This window comes from Etheostoma cragini, chromosome 15, assembly GCF_013103735.1.
Source record: "Etheostoma cragini isolate CJK2018 chromosome 15, CSU_Ecrag_1.0, whole genome shotgun sequence".
NCBI classification, from domain to species: Eukaryota; Metazoa; Chordata; class Actinopteri; order Perciformes; family Percidae; genus Etheostoma; species Etheostoma cragini.
This window is the reverse complement of record NC_048421.1, coordinates 4,087,182-4,112,057: the sequence shown is the minus strand read 5'-3', so window position 1 is coordinate 4,112,057 and position 24,876 is coordinate 4,087,182. Positions and strand designations below refer to the sequence as shown.

The 24,876-nt window shown below is 40.5% G+C and overlaps 1 protein-coding gene across 2 annotated transcripts in view; it reads right to left on the bottom strand.

Annotated features, from left to right (window-relative positions):
- The window catches only part of pvalb6 (parvalbumin 6), a 41,743-nt gene that overhangs the window by 6,220 nt on the left and 10,647 nt on the right, over positions 1–24,876 (bottom strand). The window contains exon 1 of one of the 2 annotated variants that reach the window (XM_034894924.1): positions 5,050–5,244. The exons of the other annotated variant lie outside the window; for it this stretch is intronic. The gene's annotated coding sequence lies outside the window, so the exon portion shown is untranslated. Of the gene's footprint in view, positions 1–5,049; positions 5,245–24,876 lie in introns of those variants that run through there. 2 annotated transcript variants of the gene reach the window in all.

Here is a 24,876-nt window from a genome sequence, read left to right as displayed (position 1 = left end):
AACAATTCACCGTGAAATGAGTTGGATACGATTGATTTACCGAGATATCTCAGTCAGTGGGCTGCCTGCCAGTGGAACTGTATAAAGAAAGCCACATTGATTTATTTAAAGGAGAGTATAAAGACCAGTTGTGGTTGTGCTGAATGGTCTGTCTCTGCAGATTTATTTTTCTAAGTCAATTATCTGGAATGCTTTGTTTTCTCTCTGTCAACTAGTTCTACCTGTACTGACTCAGTTTTTTGGGCCATTTGGGTGCAGTGGAAACAAGTTTGTTATGACATAGTCTCGCATTGCCAGACCTTCCTCCTCAGCGCTGGGGAGGAGGGACGGTTTACCCTGCAGAGACCTGAGGAGCAGTTAACCATAATCCTCAGAAATCTAACAGAGTTTAGAATGGCGACACAAAGAAAGAGGAAGGTAACGGACCTCTTGCCGAATTGAAAGACACCTGAACAATCCCAAAGTTATGGCAAAATGGTTGGCAAACAGTTGCTTATTTACACCAGCAGCAGTTACAGAGAACCATCATAATATGGATAGAATTGTGTGTACGTCCACCTGGAGAATATAAGACCAATATTTACTCTGTTTCAACTCTACTAGCTACCAACTCCTGAGGGAAATATCTGGCTCTAGCTGCTAAATGCTTCACTAGCTAGTGCTAAATGAGTGTGACTACTGAGCAAGTAATCCACAGTGGGTTTTTCCCGCTTATTTGCTAAAAAAACAGACACTGTGAACAAAAATATGCAGGACATAGCTGGATATATAGCTAAACCATTAGCTTACACTTCTTATACTGCTCTGTAAAGCCAATTGAAGCTGAAAATTTGGATGATCACTTTCTGCAGGTTTATCAATACTAGCAACTTCTTTCACATGGTCACATTGCTTTCACATTGTCATTTGATACACATATTACAATATTGATTTTTTTTGCCACTTTAAACAAATATTGAGGCATATACAGTAGAATGACATAGGACTTTAATTTAAGAAATGTATCTTGCTGTTAAAGGAATAGCTAGCCATTTTGGGAAATGTTTGTATTTGCTGTCTTGTTGAGATTTAGACAAGAAGAATGACACCACTCTAATGTTTATGGTATATGGTGCTAATGTAAGCTGCATGTTAGCTTAGCTTAGCATAAACTCTGGAACCAGGGGGAAACAGTTAGCCTGGCCTGGCTTTCCAAAAGATAAATAATGCGTATAGGCACCTCTACAGCTCACTGATCAACACAATAAATCTTTTTGGTTTTGTTCTTTACAAAATTGTAAGTGGTATGTGCCTCTAAACCTTTAAAACTTAGAAAGAGAATACGTATTCTAACACGTTGACGTCTCTTAAAGCAACACTAAAGGACTTTTCCCACTTCAGTCCCCCTACAAGTTGGAATTGGGGAATTGTCCATTACATTACATTATGCAAATTTGCCAGCTCGGGTAGCTGAACTGTAGTTCGAATGGGATATTACGACAATGGTCATTCTGCTACCAACCTGTAGGGGGACCAAGGCGGGAAAAGTGCTCTAGTGTTGCTTTAATGGCCATGTGATAAAATGTACTCTGCCACAGTAAATGGAAGTGTCACAGTGGCACTTCCACTGATCATGAGCTCAACTTTTGGACCAGTGAGGCGAACCTTGTCATGAGGAACAGCTCATATTAATAAAGACATTATTTGATTTGAAATTACGTTGTTTGCCGTTTCATTACCGCCTGAGCTTTTTCCAAGACTGAAAATAGAACATCAGATATTCATTTGGCAGATGCTTTGGTCCAACAGACGTTAGTCCTTTTTCCCCCCACACACATACACAAGGAGCAATTTGGGGTACAGTATACTGCTTTGACAAGCAGACAGGAAACGCAGGGGATTGATCCACCAACACTGCAAATAATGTGTGACCTTCGAGATACAAAAAACATTTGAACTGACATAAAGAAACATGAGTAATGTGCGGAGTAGAGTTGAGTCTTGGTTCTGGTTTCTCATTCTGATATTTATTGGTGTTCAATGTTTCAAGCCCCAAGCCTTGTAGGTTTGTTTACATTTCTCCAGAAAATAATGCTGTAATATTTCATAGTCCCAGAAGTTTCAATCTTCAGATAGCACTTTGTAAGTTAAGGCTGTAACAGCACTTCCCATAATGCTCTTTCTTCTTTGAGTTTAAGCATCAATCAGACACCACCAAGGTTATCTGTTGCACTACAGTGTTGGTATGTATGTATATTCAGCTACCTAAAATGCTTAGATTTGAGTAGTCCTGGATGCCCTTGGTTTTTTTCTCTACTCTTCACTGCACTGACTTCTGCAGTCTTGAAACCTCGCTCTTGACGTGTGCCTTTTACTTCTTTTGTAAAAAAATCAACATTTTCATGACTGAAGCAGAATTTTTAGGCTTACAGTGCTGCCAGCTCAGAAATCTCCAAGTTAAAAAAAAAAGGTTTAAACAAAGTTTCGGCTGACACAAACGCTTGATTCTTCAATATGGACAAATTGCTGTTATTCATAAGTGTTTCGTTATACATTTTCATTAGACAACAGCGAGGATATATATGACCATGCAACTGCCATTTTAGAGTGGTCATGTTTGTGCTTCTTACTGTATGGTAAAATCTGGGAATAAGCTAAACATTATGTGACACCACAAAATTGAGCTTTGAAGGTTTCTGCAAGACACTGATGATGGCATCTCTCCATGAGGACTCCTTGAAATAACACATATGAAGTATGTGAAACTGGGGTTTCCTTTGTGGGAAGTCCCATCACCCTGATAACCTCTCTAGGTGAAAATTACCATGCTGCAGGGCTGCCAACTACCCAGTCTACTCTAACAGCTGCATGAACGTGTGAATATGTGTGTACAAAGGGTGCCAAGCAGACTACGGTGAAGAGGTAGAAGGCTTAAAGAAGATTGCATTTCAAGAAACCCGAGACACTTATGTTCATTTGACTGTTGTGTGTATATTTGTGGGGGAATCTGTAAAAGCAGAGACAAAGGGAAAAAGAGAAAGGGAAACAGACTGCAGAAAAGTACAGTATACCTCTTCAGTATCTTTGTATGCACTTTGTGAAGTGGAAGTGAACTCTTGTCGCCTACAAAAACCTGCTTTCAAAGTATTCTGTGCACCGGTGCATGAAGAGCTAAGAATTACAAGCACAGCTCAAATTTCACATGCAATAATGTGGTATTTTGAGACCTGGAGAGGACAGCGGACAGTGTCATTCTGACATATTGTGCTTATTTATTTTAGGTATATTCACATTGGATTAACAGTTTTATGTTTGTCGTCTGGTCTCTGTAAAGAGACCCAGCAACTGTAGTTGCACCATCTTTCTGAAGAAAATGAATAAATCTGACAGGCAATTTTCCTGAGGTGAAAGGTGCCCCACTGATGTCCTTCCTCCATAAAAGTTTTTTATCTGAACTGCTACTGATCAGCACAGCTTGATGGTTGAATGTAGGCAGAGCTACCTGTTCAGTGAGCATTGGAGTACAATGTCTCTTGATTTTAAAGAGCTGTTGATACAGCGAGAATGTGGCATTCATTTAAAAACAAACAGTAAACACGTGCATCCACCTAACCAAACACCCACGGATGCAAGCACACACCAACCCGCACACGCACACACGCAGCAAGGACAGACTGGATTTGAAAAAGTAGTACACAGGGCTGGGAATCATCTGGCTGTTATCACCACTGTCCACCGGCTAATCCTCTGGCAGGTACAGGACAGGATAGCTTAACCACACAGTTACAGCTTGGCAACAACAATCAGCATACTAACTCACAACGGCAATGCTAAAATTCTAATGTCAAGCACGTATTTGCCATGTTCATCGTTTTTTACTTTATGTCACCATGCTATCATTCAATTATCTAAATATGAAGCCCAGCTGAGGCTGATATGGAATTGCATTAGCTTTGGGTGCCTTCTTGGTCATAAACAAAAAGTATTGATTAAAATGTTGACCTGGTCGTGGTGCTCAAGCAACAGTCAAGATCACCAAGGTAAAACCGGTTAATCCTGAGAGGAGCATGAACGTTTTGAATCTCATCGCAATCTATCTAATACTATGTAGAGTTATATATGTGCTGCAAGCATGGCTAAACATGTGTGTGAGTGTAAATGCATGAAGCCTTGCCTTGGTTACTCACTCCCACTTAACATACTGTTGGCATCACTAAGATTCACAATCTAATAAAGTCATAAACTCTAATGAGATGACTTTGCAAAACACATATGCAATGAAAGCAATCTCAAGCGTGCACTCAATACACATTTGCATAAAATATTACCAAACAAATTAAAGATGTAAATTCCATTTAATCTGCAATTGAAAGCAACAGCGTCAAGAGTGTTTAAAAGCATACATATTTCATCGTGACACACAAAGAAAAATATTATATGTCCTCCTCATTAATTAACTGAGTCTGCATTCCACTTAAGTGTTGTACTTTCCATGAATATTCATCATTTATAATGCATCTGCTGTGTGAGTAGGCCTACATTTACCATTTTTATTTTAAATCTCTGATCAGCCAGAATTACACTGAATTCATTTTCTCTATAAATGCCTTTCACTGCATTAGCATTTTGACAAAGTTATGTTAGCCTGGAGCACAGGTGGACAATGTTTTCAATCTCATTAGGAGTAATAAAAAAAAGTTAACCTTGAAAAATATCACAAGCCAGCACTGCAACAAAATGGCCTCTTATTTTGGCAGCAAACCGTTGCTATCAGAAAGTAATTAACTTGTTGATATGCTGTCTCTGTATCTTAATCTAATCTCATTCCATAAAAGGAGCCTGTAAAATAAGGCAAATTGCATTTCTTCACACGTTTCTCTATCTATCTCCTCTCCTATGAGCTCATCTATCACTTCATCACCGACTGGGATGTTGATATCCATATTTGTGTCATGTGATAACCTGGATTTGTTAAGATCCCTCATCTCTAAAAATCTATCATGTCTGTCTTTTTTTTTTCAGCAATACTTTGTACCTCTATATCATATCTCATATATAGCCTCCTTATACCGAGTTACAGGGTGTCGAGTGTTGAGGTGGGAGAAGGGCTAGACAGGTGCAAGAGTGATGTCCAGTAAAAGATCAGAGGTTCTGCTCTTTCTGTTTTATACATGTCCTCTCCAACTATTTTTGGATTGTAAAATGGGCGCCTAGTTCGGCACAGGGTCCGCAATGTTATAGGCTGTATCGCTTTCCTAACTGCACTCATGCTAATCAAACATTAATAATAATCCATGTTCACCCCTTTAACAGCCAGATTTCTTTTCTTCATGCATACCCTTTCTCATCCCTCCCATCCTTCTTCCAGCCATTTGATTTTCCCCGCCTCATTTTCTCTCACCTCCACACCCGAGGGACACTCGCTCAGCCCTCTAATCCCCCTCTGATCACATCTCCCTTCACTTTCTCTTTGCCTTTCGCTTTCTCACTCTTCTCTTAAACTTTTAATGTTCACTTTTAAGTCTCATCTACCACGTCTTCTTTTAAGGCATTCTGCATCATCAGTGACAAATTATAAAACCCAGACCTCCTCTAACTTTATCATTGGTTTTTTTACCCTAATCTTAAATACCAGTTAAATGCTGTACTTCCATTCTTTTATGGCATAGACACTGTAAAAGAGGGGGAAAATGTACCATACTCAATTCTTTACCCTTTTTTAAGCAAGGGGTCCTTAGTGAATGTGTCTTTTTAAGGCAACCTGTAAAAAACATAAATAATGTATCATAGTTAATGATAGTGTTCTCTTCAGCCATAGCTGGGCTACTACTGTAGTGAGCTAGGGAGCCAAACATGTTAACCCTTGATATTCTCAAAGGTTGCTTACATTGGCTCACTTTCCCTCAGTGTTTAAATGAAACAAAAGGTTTGTGGGCTTTGGGGGGGGGGTTTAATGAAAAATCAATAGCTAGACTAAAGAGCTGGGTATAGTTGCCGCAGCCAACCTGTCGGGCGTCATTGTGATGTCATGGGAGCACTGTAGCTGTTTATACTCGCACGCCAGTTGCAGTCTTTTCCTGAACAGAGGTGGCGCTAATGAGGAAAGGCTACCGACTTTGCTATTTCTATGGACTAGAAGAAGAAGAAAAAGGAGAACTGGCAGCAGCATTGACGTCAATGCTTTGATTTGATTCAATGACCTACTTTGTCGGATCAAGCCTTTCATTCACAAATAAAGATCTCCTCTTAACCCAGTAAGTTTACAACAGAGACTTGCGGTAATTCTAAAGAGTCCTGGCATCCGGTTGCCCCCGAGCTCGTTCATGCTTCCCGTTTCCACTTTGTCGCACACCGATGAAAAAGATAGAGTGGTGTCCTCTGGTCACGCACTCAAAATCCTGGCGGGCCAGCAAGATATATGTCCTTTTGACGTCCCATTGGCTAACGCCAGGTCAGCTGCAGCGACTGTAAAAGACCTTAAGATGTGAAGAAATCCAAAAAACCTCAATGGTCCACTCTGCAGACCTTATAGTGACTCTGCAGAGAAAGAATCTGCAAGAGGCCCCATGGTTCTTCATTGCTAACCTCAACAATAAAAGAGTGTGGCATTGCCAGGCTATCCATCCCTCTGGGACACTGCAGCCCTCCCTTCCTAGGAATCCTCTCTAAGGTTAACTCATAGATGTGAAGTGATTATAGATCACAGCAAACATCAGCCGTTTCCACCAGTGCTATTACTGAAGAGCCTCTCAAAATGACCTTTAGAGAGCATTGGTCGGGAGAGGCAGATACAAGGCTTAAGGACTACTCCTTGGTTGTGGAAGCCATAAACAAGTTTTCTTGGGAGGAATGGATTTATGAGAGTTTGTGTGTGAATGTTTGTGTGTATTTGTGTTGTATTGTTGGGAACGTGCTCTCTACTGTGGAGCGACTTTTGACAACTGGTATTACTATTTCGGTTACAGGTAACGTATTGTATTTATGAGTCGGCTATCAATTTTACAATACACTTTTTGTTGATGTTGGAAATGTTTTTTATTTTTAACCAAAATCATTTTGAAGGTGGCTGAGGTGTATTATCTTTGCAACCTAATCATTAAATGTTTTGTAGATTGTCTTATATGCCAGGGACTATCCTGTCAAGAAAAACGATTATAGATGTTGCCTTTTAATCAAATTTAAATGGCAACTAAGGTTCCTAAGGTTAGTGGCTTCTCAGGAATATAGAACACAAAGAAAACACTGATAGGAGTTATTTGGGGAACAATCACATGGGTTGATCTGCATAGCTCTTTGAAAATTGCCTTTTTACTCTCTCTTTCTCTTTGTCTCTTTCTGTCCTCTCTGTATTCCCCTTGGTATAACAGTCCAATTCACAAACATTCTCCTTAAAGTCCTAAATCTTTTTAGATTCCCTTACTCTTTCATCTCTTATTTAATTTTGATGCAGCTTTGTGACAAGTGTTCTCTCCCTCTTTTTATCCATTTGCTGGTCCACTCCTCTAAATGTATCACCTATTTTAAGTGAAAGGGTTGCAGAGGGGGTTGCCCTGATCCCACGCTGTGCCAGGGTGCTGCTTGTAGTTCCCTCTGGGCTGACGAGGGGTTCAGCGGGGGGACGGGAGGAAGGAGGGAACGGAGAGGAAGAGGTGAGGGAGTAGTGACAAGTGAAGCCCGGGATGGGAAATAGAGATGGGTGATGAAAGAGAAATTCAAAGAGGGATGGCAAAGGAGAAATTCAAAGAGGAATGCCGACAGAGCAGAAAAGAAAAGTAAAAAGGGAGTGAAGGGGCCAGTGAGGTGGTAAAGGGGTTGAGGTTAAGAATTCACCAGGGAATGTCAATGCTAGATACAGGTATGGGGCGGGGAGGGTAGGGAGGAGAAAGTCAAAAGACTGAAGATAAGGAAGATAAATTCACATCATGGGTAAGGTTTTATCTTACCCAAAGCCTGCATAGCTATGGTCGGACAAAGAATTCCATCACGGCGTTGCTACTGGAGACAAAATGGAAACCATTCATAGACTATTCTTTTTCTTTTCTTTTATTAATGGCAACAAAACAAAAAACAACACAAAACTGCATGATAATTTCAGTCTCAATCGCCCCACTGCTTCAAAGGACTATTTTATAACTGAATGACGGGCGTTAAAAAGACTTTTGACTTGTGTGCATACATAGGGGACTCCTGTTCATATTGGCTTGCTTGAGATTGTGTCAAATGGATGTGGGAGTTATTTGGGTGCTGACTGACTGGCTTATTAATTCTGAAAATTACAACATTACTTAACGGTACTTAACTGGGGCTTTCCATTGTTAATCATGCAAAAAAAGCACTGCTCATCTCCTGATGGTACCTCACTTCAGTCTGTTAGTCAAATGGTAATCAAGTGTTTGTGGAGCAGAACAAACTCAAAACTTAACATGTTTAAATTTAGTTTGCAAATTAGGACGTGTGAGTCTAGTGACCCAAAACTACCAATACACTAATAATTTGTATTAATTGCCACTTGTTCATTGTCCTCTTTTCACACACTATACAAACTTCAGGTCTAACCTTTTTCTTGCAGAGGTTTTGAGTTACCCAAGAGATAAGATACTACATCCTGAAACCTACAAAGGAACGTTATTCTCTGGCTCAACATAGAGGATAAAATGAATTACAGGGAGGAAACGAAGAGATAACGAGTGATGTGACTAAGAAAAGGCAGGAGAGAGAGAGAGAGACAGAGAGAGAGAGGGGTGGCTTTCATCCTGAGTTGAGGTAAGTCAGCATAATGCAGAGAATTTGGGAAACAGGGTAGCATCAAGAAAAAGTGTCTTTCCAACAATCTGGTTTCTGCACATTTTGATTTTGTTTATTAAATGCATGGATGTTCCAGAAGTGTGAGAAAACACCTAAATATCTTTGTCACATTCTTGCAGACCTGGTTCTTTTACAATCTGAGCAACGGATTTTTAAAATCCATAAAAAACTCTGAAGGTAGTTTGAAGGAATTATAATCCTTATGTTAACCTTCTATTTAGGAAGTTACACTTGTAACATGACACAGGTAAGAGACCGAAAGAGAAAAACGAGCTGTTATATAGCATCATCTATTAGACTGTTTCTCCGTCTAAGCAGTTATTTTTTCCATCTGTCTCTTGCACACTAAAAAAGATACAGACTGACAAAAAATTTGCCAAGAATGGGAGGGAAATGAGATTGATGAAAAAGTAAAGAGTCAGAGAATAGAAAAACAATGGAAAGTATGACATGCTGAGCAAAGGGGTGGTAGGATCAATAGATAGATAGATAGATAGATAGATAGATAGATAGATAGATAGATATATAGATAGATAGATAGATAGATAGATGGGGTGATTCTTGACAGCAAAAATGAGAATGGGACAGGAGAGGAGAGGAATGATTTGCCTGTTAATAGGAAATCCAATCCAATCTTGTCTGGTGTCTGTTTCCATGTAAGTGTGTCCGATGTGTGTATGCTCGCCTGATGCTCGTGCAGCCAAATCCACCTGCTTAATCAGTGTTCTTTCTGCCTAAACATTAAGGCATCGAGACAAATGTCCCCCAGCTTACACTATATAATAAGATCCTTTAGATGCAGAGGAGAGTCACCGCTGCAGAGCCTGCAGATATCAGAAGTAAACTCAGAGGCTTAGAGGACAGAGAGACAGATTGGCCTGTCCGTATACACAGAGGATGACGCCTCGGCAGAGAGATTACAAGATGGCAAAACGAGGAAGCAAAAGGCTGCACAGACGGAAAGAATATTTGTTGAATGTGATTGAGGAAGATGTATGAGTGTGGTGACAGGAGAGTGTCCGGTATCTTTCTATGCCTCTCTGCTCTGGAAGATGAGATCTCTCAGGTCAGTGAATAAGCTATCCCAGCCAAAGTTGATTTCATCAACAGCAACTTTTATCCCATTTGTCTTCACTCACAATGCTAACTTCAAGGGTTGGCCTACAAAAATATGTCATCCCTGCAGCATTCTATATTAACAATCTCAGTAAGAATACTAACATTTGCAAATGTGAGACTACTGGGAATGCCATCAGTTTGCAGAATATTTTATTATAAACCACAGATGAAAATGTTTGAATAATGATGGCATTACATGAACATGGGAAATCCATCCCATAGTTGTCAAAACATTTCACTCAAAAGCACCAATGTAAACCTAATGGTGGCGCTTATCAAGAAAACAAACACTAAAGGCAACAACAACAAAAATATAGCCACAATACAGCACGTCTAGAAATTTCTTTTCAGATGGATATAAGACACAGGCGTGCTGATACACACCATACACTTACACACACACACACACACACACACACACACCCACCACAGGAATGCTGAGGAGAGCAACAGTGTGTGAAGTGCACGATCTAGAGATGGACAGATGATTGTGTTATTCACACAGTATCTGGGGTCGGCCTTGACTGGCAGCAGAGTGTCAACGCGGCAAACAGGTGTCTAATAGTTGAGACTGACTTCAGAAGCAATAGGAGTTCCAGCACTGTGTTATGAGAGTCGGTGAGAGAGAGAGAGTGGGAGAGGGGGAGAGAGAGAGAGAGAGTTTTCAACGAAGTTTGATAAAAGTTTTTAAGCGGTGTAAAAAAAAGGTTAGGCTCGGGGTATATTATATCATTAGAAAAATGGATGTTGATGAAAGAGGAAATATTTATGAGTCAGCAAGGTGAACGGTAAAGCAAAACTGAAAATGTTCTCAGAAGAGTTCAGAAGGTGGGAGGAGAGATACAAAATAGATAAATGAGTGAATAGCGGTGGACTGAGGATTAAAACTGAGTAAATGAGCATTTGTTGTCACTGGCGTCCCGAGGAAGTACACATTGTCTACAAAACATGATTAGAACATGATTTGAATGTGGTGACAAATCGATTTACCGTAATCTCTGGCAACATATCTCACTAATTTTGGGTTCAGCAGTTCATACATATTGGCTGAAGTTATTCAAATTGTTTTTGTTTCTTAAGAGGAAATTGAAAATGCTTCTAAAAGATATGAATATATTTGAAGGCAGTTCATGAGGGGCATTATCGGAAAAATGTTTCAACTAAGACTTTAACTGTGAACATTTTTGATGATTAAATTTAAAAAGTATTCTTTATAAGTAATTTAAAGATAACTTCAATCATTCAAACATTCTATTTTTTTGCAAATTAATTTTTTTTTTTTAGCAACAGTTTCAGTATGAACTTTATTTTTTCCAGAAGATACGTTCACAAGCATGTACATAAATAGTGAAATGTGATTATTCATATTCAAATGATTCACATGATGATATGGATGGTTTAACAATTATATTTTTCTGTCATAATTGTGATCATAATCCCATTGTGCAAACCCAACGTGAGTGGGCAGAAACAAGGCTAGAAAAAGTCACTGATTGGGGCTTTAATGGTTAAGCCATGGTTCATACATCACGCCATGTGTTACAGGAAGATAACACAGGAATCTAAATTCACATGTGCATTAAAAGGAAGAAATGCGCATGCATACACAAACACAAACACACACACACACACACACACACACGCCCCCCTCCAACACCTACACAAAATATACTAAAGATCCAAATGTGCACACATTCAGTTGTACTACACATATTTTCTAAAAAGGAACAAAGAAGCATATGACCTTGAAGTGTGTACATGGAAATGTGTTTGCTACGGTATGTGTAGGGTGTGAGCAGTATATCAAATTCCGACAAATCTCTAGTGTCAGGCAATACAAAAAGAGAAAATCTCTGAAGATTATTCTAACCTCAAATCCTCTCGATCTCAAATTACCCCAGTGGCACATGGCCACATCTGCATATTATGATAATAAGCAACAGTGACTGGCCTGGCGATCATGTTTTCCTTTCGTTAATCCAAGGACGACTTGGTGTCGCCACACTACTAAATGCTCCACATTACAAAAAACATTAGAGCGATAACAAGACAGCGGGGTTAGTTGAAAAAACTAACTGCTATCATCCAGCAGACGTGTGACTTTATTTGCTTTTTAAGAGGGATTCCTAAGTGGATGTTCCATTAACACACATTAAGCTTACTGGCTAAGAGTGCTGTGAAAGGCAGCCGCATTGCAGGAGAAATCTAATTTCAGTCAAAGACTCACTCGGGTGAAGGATTCTTCTGGACAACACTGCCAGTTTAGCAAGCCAGATAGGAGGGATCTCTATCATTAGATCCATCAATCAATTAAACGACAAATTAAAGCCATTAGTGTACAGTACATTAAATAAGGAGTTGTGTGTGTGTGTGGGCTGGTGCGTTGCTGTGGACATTTCTACATTTGTGTGTTCATTCAGTTAAACAACTATTACGGCGGATGTTTTTCGATCATGTACAACAAAACAACACATGCAAGAATTAAATTCCCCTTTCAATACCATGAATATAGTGCTGCTCGGCCCCACTTATCTGTGAAATTCAATGGAAAATGAAACATGGTGTCATCATAAAACACAGCGCTTAAAAATGGAGCAGATTTAACTTGCGGCTAAAACAAAATATTACTTACGTCATTTGTTCCTGGGAAGTGTTTATTATCCAAACCACAATTTTATTTCCTAAATTTAACTAGTGGTTTTGGCATTACGCTCACTTTTTCTGGCTAAACTGCATGGATTGTTGTCTGGCGGCTATATACAACCAGCTTGGATTATATTCTTTGATGGCTATATGTATTCACGATATAGATCTTTACTTAGTTTCAAATTCTTTTATTTTAGGTACTGTATATAATGTATGGTCTATTTGTGAAGTAGCATTGATCACTTTGAGGTGGAGATGTACTTTGTCCCCACTGGGGATATAAATAGTTCAGCCGAGAAAGAGATATGTATAGAACAGAAAGAGGGAAACCCCACACCAGCGAGTGCAACAAAACTTAATTCTCCGAAATGACCATTAAGTTGAATTAACACCTCTCTAAAACAGAGCATTGTAACATTAAGGCAGGATGTACTGCCGGATTGTTGTTATAGACTGCATTAGTGTTAAGAAACTGGCAACTGAGTGTATGTGTGTATTTGTGTGTTTCAGGGAGGGGAGAGGTGGGGTTTGACGCTAGAGAAACACATGGGATCTGTTTTTTTGTTTTTGTATTAATTTTGGTGATTCAATATTTAGAGTTTGCGAACTTGTCTGTTAGTGATAGAGGACAAACAATAACAGGTTCAAAGGGCTTGAAACGGGTTTAATATCCTTTGTCGCGGTCGCCAATGCAATGCGCCTGTAACCCAGTCAAGGGGCGAATCAACAGAAATGTAGTTTTGGCCAATCGGAGGTGGTTATGCCATACTCTAGACTTTGGCTGAGTATCTAATCCGGCAGAGGAAGAGCAGGAGTGTGATTGTGAAGTTTAAAGTTTGTAGTCCACAGAGAAGAAATTTGTCATTTCATGGTGCAGAATAGAACCCAACTTGAAAAGTAAGAAACTAAGATTGCTGAATGTTAGAACATTGTGTCATTATTACTGTGTGGGGGGTTAACACTTTTGCAAGGCACCGTGTCACATTCTCATTAGGGCCAGAGCCCCCCTAAAGGTCTGATCCTATACTGTAATTGAGTCAAGTTAATGCACTGGCATCTCATGTGCATCGACCCACTCCCTGCTAATGTACTACAGAGGATTGACTTTTTCGACTTACTCCAGTAAGTGCACACCTACAACCATGGCAAGATCTAATTAGATAAGAGAGCATTCGCTCAACCTGCACGCTGAGACATTGGTGCTGTCTTTGAATGCAGCAGTAGTAATGGTAAAGATTATATAATGAAGTCACGCAAATGACGGATTTCTTTTTTTTTCCTCCTGTGTAGCCCAGAAATGCAGTGTTCTTATCTTGTAACGAGAAAACGTCACAGTGTTTTATTTTATGCATGGCAAAAAGAGAAATTGGTTTCATTTTAATTCCTACATTAAAATGTGTTCACCCACAAGTAGCTGTTGCGGAGATAGAAGTGGAGTGTAGTTATAATTGAGCAGTTTGTATGAAGTGTCGGCGAGCCTTTGAACAGACTGCATAATTCATGACTTCCCGGGAAACAAACGTAATAAATCTTTGGACAAATGGCTTGCTCTCACTGTTCCCTGCAGACGCAATCTGAAGTCTTGATTAAGAAAGACCGAAGACAAAGATTCACCTATATCATCTTGGATTTTAGATTAGCAAATTTGTTCATGTCAAACAATAACAATAGAGCGTATCCATAGGAAGTGGTGGCTGTGGATCTGGAGGTAGAGAGGGTCATCCACTAAACAGAAGATCAGGGGTTGTACCAGCTGATCCAGTCTGCATGTCGAAGTGCCCTTGGGCAAGATACCGAACCCTAATTTGCACTTTGAATGGCTGATTCTGCCATCAGTGTATGAATGTGTGTGTGAATGGAATGGCCTGTAGTCTAAAGTGCTTTGAGTGGTCGGAGGACTAGAAAGGCGCTATTTAAAAGTCCATTTCCCATTTACTATGTGATGTTATTGATACTATACAGCTATCGGAAAGCTTCAAAATCCCCATGGAGCAAGTTGGCCAGTGGACACTTTGAATATTAATACAATGAGTTATGTTTTGATTGAATTATAACTCATTTAATTTTATGAAATAGAAGAGAGGATAGTACAGAGGGGGGGAAAAGAAGAGGAGAGAGAAGAGCATAGAAGAGGATTTAAAAAAGGGATGAGAAGAAGAGGAGAGAGGAGAAGAGATGAGAAGAAATGAACAGAGAAGAGTTGTTTTAAAAAAACGGAGCTCCTCTGTGAAAAATAAACGCATCAACAACCTCAGGATTCAATTTTCACGTTCAGTTTCTTTTCTGGCGCTTTGATGCAGAGCTTGCTTTGAACAGCCTTCTCCGAACGTGACTTTATCTGCCGCTGGCTTACCCCTTTGGCCTCTTTATCCCTCCACACACACACACACACACACACACACACACACACACACACACACACACACACACACACACACACACACACACACACACACACACACACACACACACACACACACACACACACACTCCCATTCACTTGTATTTGTCACAACAAGTTCACAACTCACTTGTTATAACTGCTCTGACTTGCTACGTGCTACATTGCAGTAGCACGCATAGAGACTATACACACAAACATAACCACAAAGTGAACATCCAGTGACTCTGTCACTGACCCCACAGTGTCAATGTGCGTTAACTTGCCTTGGAGAAGCATTGCATAATATATATTATATGTTTTAAGTGTTTGTGTAGACTTGTAGGTGAGTGAGATTTGTTAGTGCATCTTTTTTGTGGAAGCTAAACATAATCAACATTGGAATCATTTACTGTGTAAATAAAGTGCAACAGTAAGGTAGGAGTGAGTGTTATTCAGTAAGCAGAACTCTGTAGCATCAGTCCTTCCCCTGACCATCAAGCTCTGTAGAGGAAGAGTGTGCGTGTATGTGGATGTCAGGAAAAAAAGCTTTGCTCATTCACTAACAAAGCTCGTGAGAATAACAATGATCAATACTATGGCCTTTGTTGTTGCCACCTGAAGGAAAGCTGCTCCACCCTAGGGGATACAGTTCATCTCACATACTGCATAGTAATCCAAAGATACTAAGTCTGGATGGACAACAGTTCGTATACGGGATAGGTCCGTGCAACCTGAAGTTCTGGAGGGATGTCCCTCACCTTCTGGTTTCTTTGTGTTTATGTTTACGCTTGGGGTGGCAGTAGCTCAGTCCGTAGGGGGTTGGGTTGGGAACTGGAGGAGTGTGGGCTGGTAGCTCGTGAGATGCCAGTTCACCTTCTGGGCACTGCCAATGTGCTCTTTAGCAAGGCAGAACCCCCCTCAACCGATCAGGGCGCCTGTTTAGCAGTAGCAGCCCACTAACTGACATCTCTCCATTAGTGCAAGTAAAAGCACCTGAGAATGGGTGTGTATTTCAGGCCTGTGTGTAGTGTGTAATAACAACAGAGTGTAAATTGTAATTTCCCCATAGGGGATCAATACAAAGTATACATTAGTATAAAATAAATTATCTTAGGTTAAAACAGCAACCAGAACTTCTGAGCTAGGAAGCTAACGTTACACGATGAAAATGGCAAGTTTCAAAGATAATTTGAGTTCTGCATCAAGAAAACCTGCTTGATTCTTTTAGGGAATGATTGTAAAGATTTACGAAGAATGGACGCCTGCGAGCATGCCTAACACTCGTATCATTTACCAAACACACATCTCAATTTGTCTGTCTATTTAAGCGGCACTATTTCTCCATCTCCGCCTTTCCAATGCTGGCCTTGCACCTGTAACGCTGCCTGCTTTCAGGCATTTACTAACTCAGATGTTTTGGGACACATTGGCGGGGATTTACTATGGACAAAATACACACGGTGATACATCAGTAAGAGCACAATTTAATAGCTCCTGTTACTTTGTTCAATTTTTATTTATAGCATCAAATCATAACAAGAGTTATTGCCAGACACTTTATTGATAGAGTAGGTCTAGACCAAACTCTATAATTTATAAAGTCCCAATAGTTCTAGTAATCCCCCCAGGAGCAAGTACAGTGCCACAGGCAAGGAAAAACATCCCTTTAGGACGAAACCTCAGACAGACCCAGGCTCTTAGTGGGCGGTGTCTGATGGTGCCGGTTGGGAATGTGATGAACAGTTGCAATAACAGACGCAATAAAAATAATGGAAGAGTGATAAAAAAAATTGTAGTATTAGTAGAAGCAGTAGTTCATGTTATAGCAGGTTACTGTGTTGCGTTTTCTTTAGCGGGATGCAAATGTTCCACAGAAAAAAAGGTTCCTTCCTGAGAACATTTGGCATAGCCACTATTACTGCGACAGGAGTTAAGCGGTGCCCGAGACAATTGTGATTGCTTTAAAGAAATGCAAACAACTCGGAGCGTTTTCTTTTTTTCCCCATTAGTGTATGTGTGAAGGTGGCAGACCCAACTCCACAGCGCAGTGGAGATAGGTCTGGCAATGTAGGACTCAAGATTCTTAACTCTGCACTTCTGTCATCTCACAGAGCATAAAGAGATGAAGGGAATGCAGATCTGATAAGATGATAAGTGTAAGAGGAAGCAGGAAACAAAGGGAGTGATTGGCAGAAATTGTGTTTGAGGTCATTCCTTCAATCCCCTCGCCAGACTTTGATTTATCATTCATTTGTTGTCGTTTTCTTCCTAGCCTGCTTGGCAACATTAAAAGAAGCTGCCAAGAGTTTCCCCCCCCGATCTCAAATCACATCCCACAAACCCGCAGAGACAGACACACAAACCCGCATGCAGAGGATTGCGGTTGGAGCAGTTGTTGAACTCCGCATATTGATAAATGCTGTTGATGTGGAACCAGAGTTGACAGATGAAGCAGGCGAGGAGGGGAGCAGGGAGATGGGGCAAGGGAGACAAGGAGAAAGACAGGGGGAGTAATTAGGAAAGGCATGTGGGAAGAAGACGGGAGAGATGAGACCGAGAGCAGAGAGTGGAAAGGTAGGATGAACTAGAAGGTATAATGGGACTAATGATATCTCCTTGTAATTTCTCCTCATCATTTTTGCTCTTGTCCTTTATACCCACACTAGCAGCATGGTTCCAGGTTTTGTAGGGTCAGTTGGCCAGTTGGTCGTTTCACCACTTTAGGAAGAAGACTTTGTTCTAGTCTATAGCCAAGACCTTCCACTTCTGGGATTGGTCCGTTGCCTGCCGTATGTCCTTCTTTTCGGCTGGAGGTCCGTTACCTTCTGCTTTCTTTGTGTTGGAATTTTAAACTCTGGTGGATTCATGAGGACTATGGTTACCTGATCCTCAGATCTCTGCAGGGTAAATCTAGACAGCTAGCTAGACTGTCCAAACTCAGTTTTCTGTTGCACGATTAAAACAACTTTTGGCCGTACACATGTTCCACCAAAACAAGTTCCTCCCTAAAGGCTATTTTGCAGCGGCACCGCAGCACCATGCGGCGCTTAGCGGCATCCATGACAATTGTGTTTAGTTAAAGGAAATGACAAATAACCAGAGCATTAACCACAGATTGGGGGAGGTGACATGCAGCAAAGGGCCTTAGGTTAGAATTAAACCAGGACCAAGGGTGAGCCTTGGTACACATGCGCAAACTCAACCAGGTGAGCTAACAAGGCGCTACGACTCGTTGTTTTAAGCTAAATGTTTCTGGAACGTTTGTGGTCCTTTAACTTTTAAATCTAGCACCATCATCAGGTCAAAATACTTTTGGTTTGTGACTAAATATCCGCAAAACTGATGGAATACAAATCAGCCTCAACTGTATTTAGCGTTTAGTGCTAATTAGCATATGTTAGTATGCTAAACCATGTTAACAATATTCCTGCTTAACACCAGCATGTTAGCATTTAGGCCAGAGCACCGGGCACTGTCCAGAGGGGACGTCTTCATGTCGAGGTAACATCCTGTGCCAGGATACAGGAAGGGGTTCCTTCTTTTTTCTTTCTGTCCTTCTGGGAGAAACATCTGTGTTTCTCTCTCTCTCAGCTGGGCGCTGCCATCTGTCACTTTCATCAAGGGCTCTGGTGGTTTTCTCATTATTCTCATTTCATCATCACGCCATTCTCTATTCAGGTGAGACGAGTCAAGATCAGACGCTGTGCCACAATGGACAGGTGTCTCTTTAAATCTCAAGTACCGAATTCTTCATATCATTCAGTAGTGAGCATAGTGATTGATCTACCCTGCAAGTGAGTTCAAAATTCACAAGCGTTGCAAATTTTAAAAACCCAATCTCCCATAAAGAACCTTTGCATGTTTTCGTAAGCCTACAAATATTGTTTAAGTTCTTTGTAAGCAGGGGTGGATAAAGTATTCAGATATCTAAGTAAAAATACTAATACCACACTATAGAAATACTCTGTTACAAGTAAAAGTTGTGCATTGAAAATGTTACTTTAATAAAAGTATGTAAGTATGATCAGTAAATTGTACTCAGAGTATCAAAAGTAAAAGTATTCAATGCAAAAAAAACTGACATTTTACAAACTGGAAACGATGCCATTGACCAACAAAAACCTAGTCTAAAGTCAACAGCGCACTTCATTGTTTATGTAACAGCGCATCAGTAAAATGCTCCAAGGCTTATGCACAGTGTGTGCACACTATGCTTGTTACACACAGTGAAGCGCAGCAGCACACATACACACGCAAAAGATTACAAATACAAATATTACAGTGTCTGCCATCATAATCATTATCCAACCTGTAGGGGGACCAAAGCGGAAAAAGTTCTCTAGTGTTGCTTTAAAGGGAATGGGAGAAAACACTGATTGGTTTATTGCATGTTTGCTCAAAACACACCTATGATTTATGAAGACACTAAGTACAACCGTTTTGAGCCATGCGCCCGGCGCACGGACCCTTCTTTCCGTCGTCAAACTAGCAAAAGTAGATTTGGACACGCCCTAAACGCTCCTGCGCTTCACGCCGTGTGCTTAGATTGTTAAAATAGGGCCCTAAGTGATCTAAGAGCAACGATCACGTGATCAATACCTGTCACCTCCTCATTAACAGGTGACGGTCATCAGGTTGAAATGAAAGATTAACAACACGTTTGCGCAGTTAAAAGAGTCTGGTAAAACACTGGTAAGAATAAGTGTCACATAAAAAAATACAGAAAGATTTTGGGTAAGAAAGGATAAAAAAAAAATGTTCTTGCAAGAAGCTCGTCTTTTTAAACAGACTGTAACTTTAACATCCTCTCTCACATTGCATTTGTTTACATTTCACACCAAAGTGAAAGAACCAACCTGATGAGAAAGCGTTCTACATAGACACTTCATGGCTCCAGTATTACAGGAGTAATTACACACTGTGTCAGGCTGTGTCTGCAAGCTACACAATATGACAAATGTGTCTAAGGGTGAGTGAGTTTGTGAGGGAAGGGGAATGTCCTTGGAACTTTTAATGCTATAATGATTTTAGAATACCTCCAAAGTAGTGCTCTGATATCATCTAGTGGGACTGGACAGCCACACACTGAATAGCAATCATACTTCCCCACATGTTCTTTCTATTCTTTTGTTTTTTGGCCTCATCCTCTTCTCCATTTGCTTTGTTCCTCTATTTTCTTTTGTGTTTTTAAATTGCATTTCCCCTCAGTTGTCTGTGTCCCTGCAACAACCTCATCTATCTCGCTGCCTCTCCATCCATCTCCACCCTCTCATTTGGCTGTCCTTCCCTGACTCTCTTTTAATTCTTCCCATCTCCAAATACCCTTATTATTAATTTTACGCTTTAATTTTCTCCTAGCAACAAATATCTATGTGGTTGCTTTTCTCTTCTTCTGGCACATTTTGCATCCCCTTTATCTCACCATTGAATCCTTGACACACCCCCCCTCCTATTTTTGTTTTATCTCTCTTCTTCCATTCCTGTGTGCCTCCGTCCTTCTGGCAGGATCAGTTGGCCGCAGCAAAAGGGCTCTTGTGCTCCAGGTGGGGTGCATGAAATTATGACCACAGGAGAATGAGGATGTTTCTCTCTCTCTCTCTCACACACACACACACACACACACACACACACACACACATACACAGCCAATGGATCCATCAATGCCCCCACTGTGTCAAGCATTTCTTCTATTTCTTTTCTTTCTTTCCAGGAAAACTACCTGTCATGTTTTGCCAGTCAGCCTTTGCTAGAATGCTTGATCAGATAATAGTGTTGTCAAACTGTGACTAATAAATAGACTTATATTATTTATAATCGGTCAGTCAATGTACAACGGACAAGTGCGGTCCAGTCCTTTTATGGTCTGAGTCTCCACATGACAAATGGTGTATCCCATGCCATGTCCTTGTCCAGTGGCTCCTCTTCCAAGCCATTACTTTCTCCTCCTCTCCTCTCTCTTCTCATTGAAAAGGGATTAATTCATCTAGCCGATTAAATAGACAGCAGCATCAATAGTTCTTAAGACTGCGCTATCGTAATTTTGCCTTTAGGCTCCATTAGGTATAAGAATGCTATTATAACTTGCTGGGAGAGACAGGAGAATCATTTTACCTCAATGGGAGTTTGTGAATGGAAGTCTTCTTTCAAGGCAGAAATCAGTAAGACATTTGCAACAGCCGAGGAGAATTTCGAAATAAATTACATATTGATATTTGTGTGAGCCTGACTTGAGGGGCAGATTTTGTGCGGTTTCTGCATTTATTACAAAATGCAAATAGCGCCATGGTTTTTAAGTTCAATCATGCAAAGTAGATAAAAGGTTTTGAAAAGCAGCAAACAATGCTGCTCATTTACCTAGCCCCCACCTCTGCTGCATAATAGTTTCTCTTAACAGTGTCTAGATTATAGGGTGTTATTGCATGGAATTATTTGTTATTCCTGAGAAAGTTAACTTAACTAGCTGGGCAAAGTGGCTTTCTTTTAGTCGTAGCATGTACTTAGGCTGGCATTTTTTCCGGGGACAAGAACACTGGTGAAATAAAACCATGTCTGAATGAAGGGAAACACTCTTCTTCTGCTCCACCAAGCAGAAAAGAGAACGGTTTTAGGATATTGTGCGTGTCAAGCTGGCAGCCAAGGTTGAGAAACTGTATTCTTGGGAAGGATACTCGAAAGTAGTTTGCTCCCCATCTCCTCCCCTGCATGTTTAAACAAAGGAAGGCAGTCAATCATAACTAGCGCCCACAAACATGTTCTTATTGTTTGAGCTGTAGAAAAAGGTCTGAATGATGTGCTGCTGACCATGAGTCTCTGCAAATCCTGATGGTAGATCATAAAACGTTTTTTATGATTTAGGGTTTTAATTTATACTTTTATACTCGCATTATCCCTTCCAGGATCGCAGGTTGGCTGCAGCCCATCCCAGCATGCACTGAGCAAGAGGCAACTTATCCTAAACAGGATGCAAGTTCATCACAGGGCTGACAAATACAGTATAGACTGATAAAAAAATACTCACACCTACCAGCAATTAAAATTCATCTAACCTGCATGTTTTTGGACTGTGGAAAAAAAACACTGACACGGTGATACCACTTACCGATTTGCTAAACTATGTGTATTCATCAACCTTGCATATTGTTACCCTGTTTTGAATTTTAAATTGAAAATCAACACACTGAGAACCGTATGTGATAGCTTGTAGTTTGCTTCACCAACAGAATTCAAATGATGCACACGCCCTTGACTTAGATTGGGAAATGTCTGTTTGCAAGTGTTCTCTGTGATCAGAGTCACGGTCCTGCAGGCTGCACGTCAGTCAGAGTGATCACCCCTCCTCTGTCTCTTTACAGCACCACCTCCTCCTTTTTACCGTCTTCTTCTCTTGTTTTATTCTTCAGCATGACCACACACACAAAATTCATTCACACACTCATTGTCAAGCCTTAAAGAACCGGTACTGTACATGTGCACACATGCCCACAAATACAGTTAGACACACATACTGTACACATGCAAACAGTCCTGTGACTAACATAACTACTGACCGGAATCAAAGCACTGCCCTACAATACAAAGTACATTTCAACCCGGAAGCAGGCCTTTTGAAACCAATGTCACACACACTGGAGGAGCTGTAACATCATACAATATACAGTATATATGGTTTCCTTTAACGCTGATGGATTTATTGTATCCAAACTGAGAAGTTAAGCCAGGTGGAAGACCATCAAAATGTAACTTTCAAGTTAATTTGCCACAGCACTGAGGCACTCACACGTTAACCTATTTCCTCTTTGAGTTACACCCTTTTAAATCTTTAAATACTGTTATTTGTGACTGGAGGTGCAGCATATAAAGGAGGTATTGTGTGTGTGAGTGTGTGTTTGTATATGTGAGTGTGAGTGTGTGAGTGAGTGAGTGAGAGAGAGAGAGAGAGAGAGAGAGAGAGAGAGGCAGAGAGTTTGGGTCTCCCCGGCAGAAAATACTGCAGTCTTCGTCAAGCCTGGCTGGCTCATAGCAGTGTGATGTAAAGGCTTTTTTTGTCTTGGCTGCTTTGAAGTGATGGAGTCCAGTTTGACTGAGCTTTGTTTAGGAAAAAGCCTAAATCCAACGAGAACGCATTGATTGTCTGTGTTGGTGTGTGTGTATGGTTGCTGGTGCGGCACTTAATGCAATGCAACACAAAAACAGTGTGAGCCCGGAGTAAATTAGGTCAGAGAGAAACACACACATACACAAAATATGAAGCACAGACACACAATCACACAAACAAATCACCCCTGGCCTTCCCTCCTCTTCCTCTCTCCCTGCTCCTGCTTTGCTTCCTCTAATGTTGTCACTCTGTCTTGCTCTCTGCTAGCCGCTACAAACAGCGGGCCAGCTTGAGTGAAGCATAGACAGCGTTTACCCTTCCATCAAGCGAAAAAGCGAGGGATCGTATGAGGTGAGTGGCAGACAGGCCCGTTTTCTGTTGATTTTAATAAGAGCTGATGGACTCTCTTACTCACTGTGTGCGTCTGTGAGGGGCAATGGACAAACCTTGCCTGGTTAAGAGTAGTGACTTACGATGGGTGTATCACAGGTCTTGTCCTTGTCAGGACCCAACACCCGCTTTTGGTGTCTTGCTCAAAGACACTTTCCACTCACTATGACATACTAATGCCTGCACGGCCCGTTGAACTGTAGTTTACACAATGTACGTACTCCCACTTTCCCTTTCCATTTAGGTCAAGTTTTGTCTTTGCTCTAGTGACTGAAAGACTCATTTGCTAACGAAAGGTTGACTTCTCCTCTTAATTTCATGCTCTAGATTTTCTGGAGATCAGTAACCTTCCATTCAAAAATTGTTAATAGGGCACTCATTATACACAAGTTCAGTTTACTAATCACCAGGAGTACTGCTGTGCGGGGTTTTAAAGAAGTAGTCTATAACAAGGCAGGAAGGTCTAGTCAAAATTCACAACCTTCCACTTCCGGGATTGGAGACCTCCCGTCTCATGCCTGGGCGTGTCCAACGGTAAATTCAGATGTTCAGAATACGTAATTGTGAATTATTTTCTAAATTAAGTTACTGTTAAGTTAGTGAGCACGATGCAATTAATTCAATGCCGTTTAAACTCTTAAATTAACGATAGCGATACAAAGCCTACGGGTGGCAGATTTGTGGATTTTAATGTAGTCTCCCTGATGTTAACGTTTATTGTTTATTTGATGAAACCAGCGATGAAGTTACATTTTTTTATTACTGCTTTATTTGAAAATTCATAAAAGTAAAAATGAAAAAAGGACAAGCAGAACATAAAAACGTATATCAAATGCAAAAAAACAGCTCAATGAAGCCAACCACATAATTCTAAAATTAATACTCTTTTACAATTATAACATATGAAACCACAGAAGAGTAGGTTACAATAATAAGGTCTGCATGCCTCCCATTGAATCTGATATCCAAAATATAGATAAGAAGAGATTAACCAATATTTTATGTGATTTTACAACGATTACCAACAAACAAAGTGATTATCAATCTGTATTCATATTGGGGAGCAAAACAGAAAACACTTATAGCTTTTTAGAGACCGTGTGACTTCCCTAACTGAATAAGTTCGCCCGCACAACACAAAGCTGCTTTGCTAGCGCCATCGTGTTGTAACTTAAACATCTGCTGAAAAAATAATTGTATTCATTAGCATGATTCCGCAACCTACTATTTAGTTCAAAAACATCCAAAACACCAAAGTACGAAAACATAGCGGACAAGACGCAAGCTTTTATTTTGAAAAGTCGAAGCTTGGGGACAGCACCTGTTGGGAGGACATGAGACAGAAGGTCTCCAAGGCAGCTAGCAGAAGGTCTCCAGGCTGCAGCCATACCAAACTTGCCATTCCGCTATAGGTCTTTTTCAAATGGATGTTGGTCACCTTGTGTTTTCTTTAAACCCT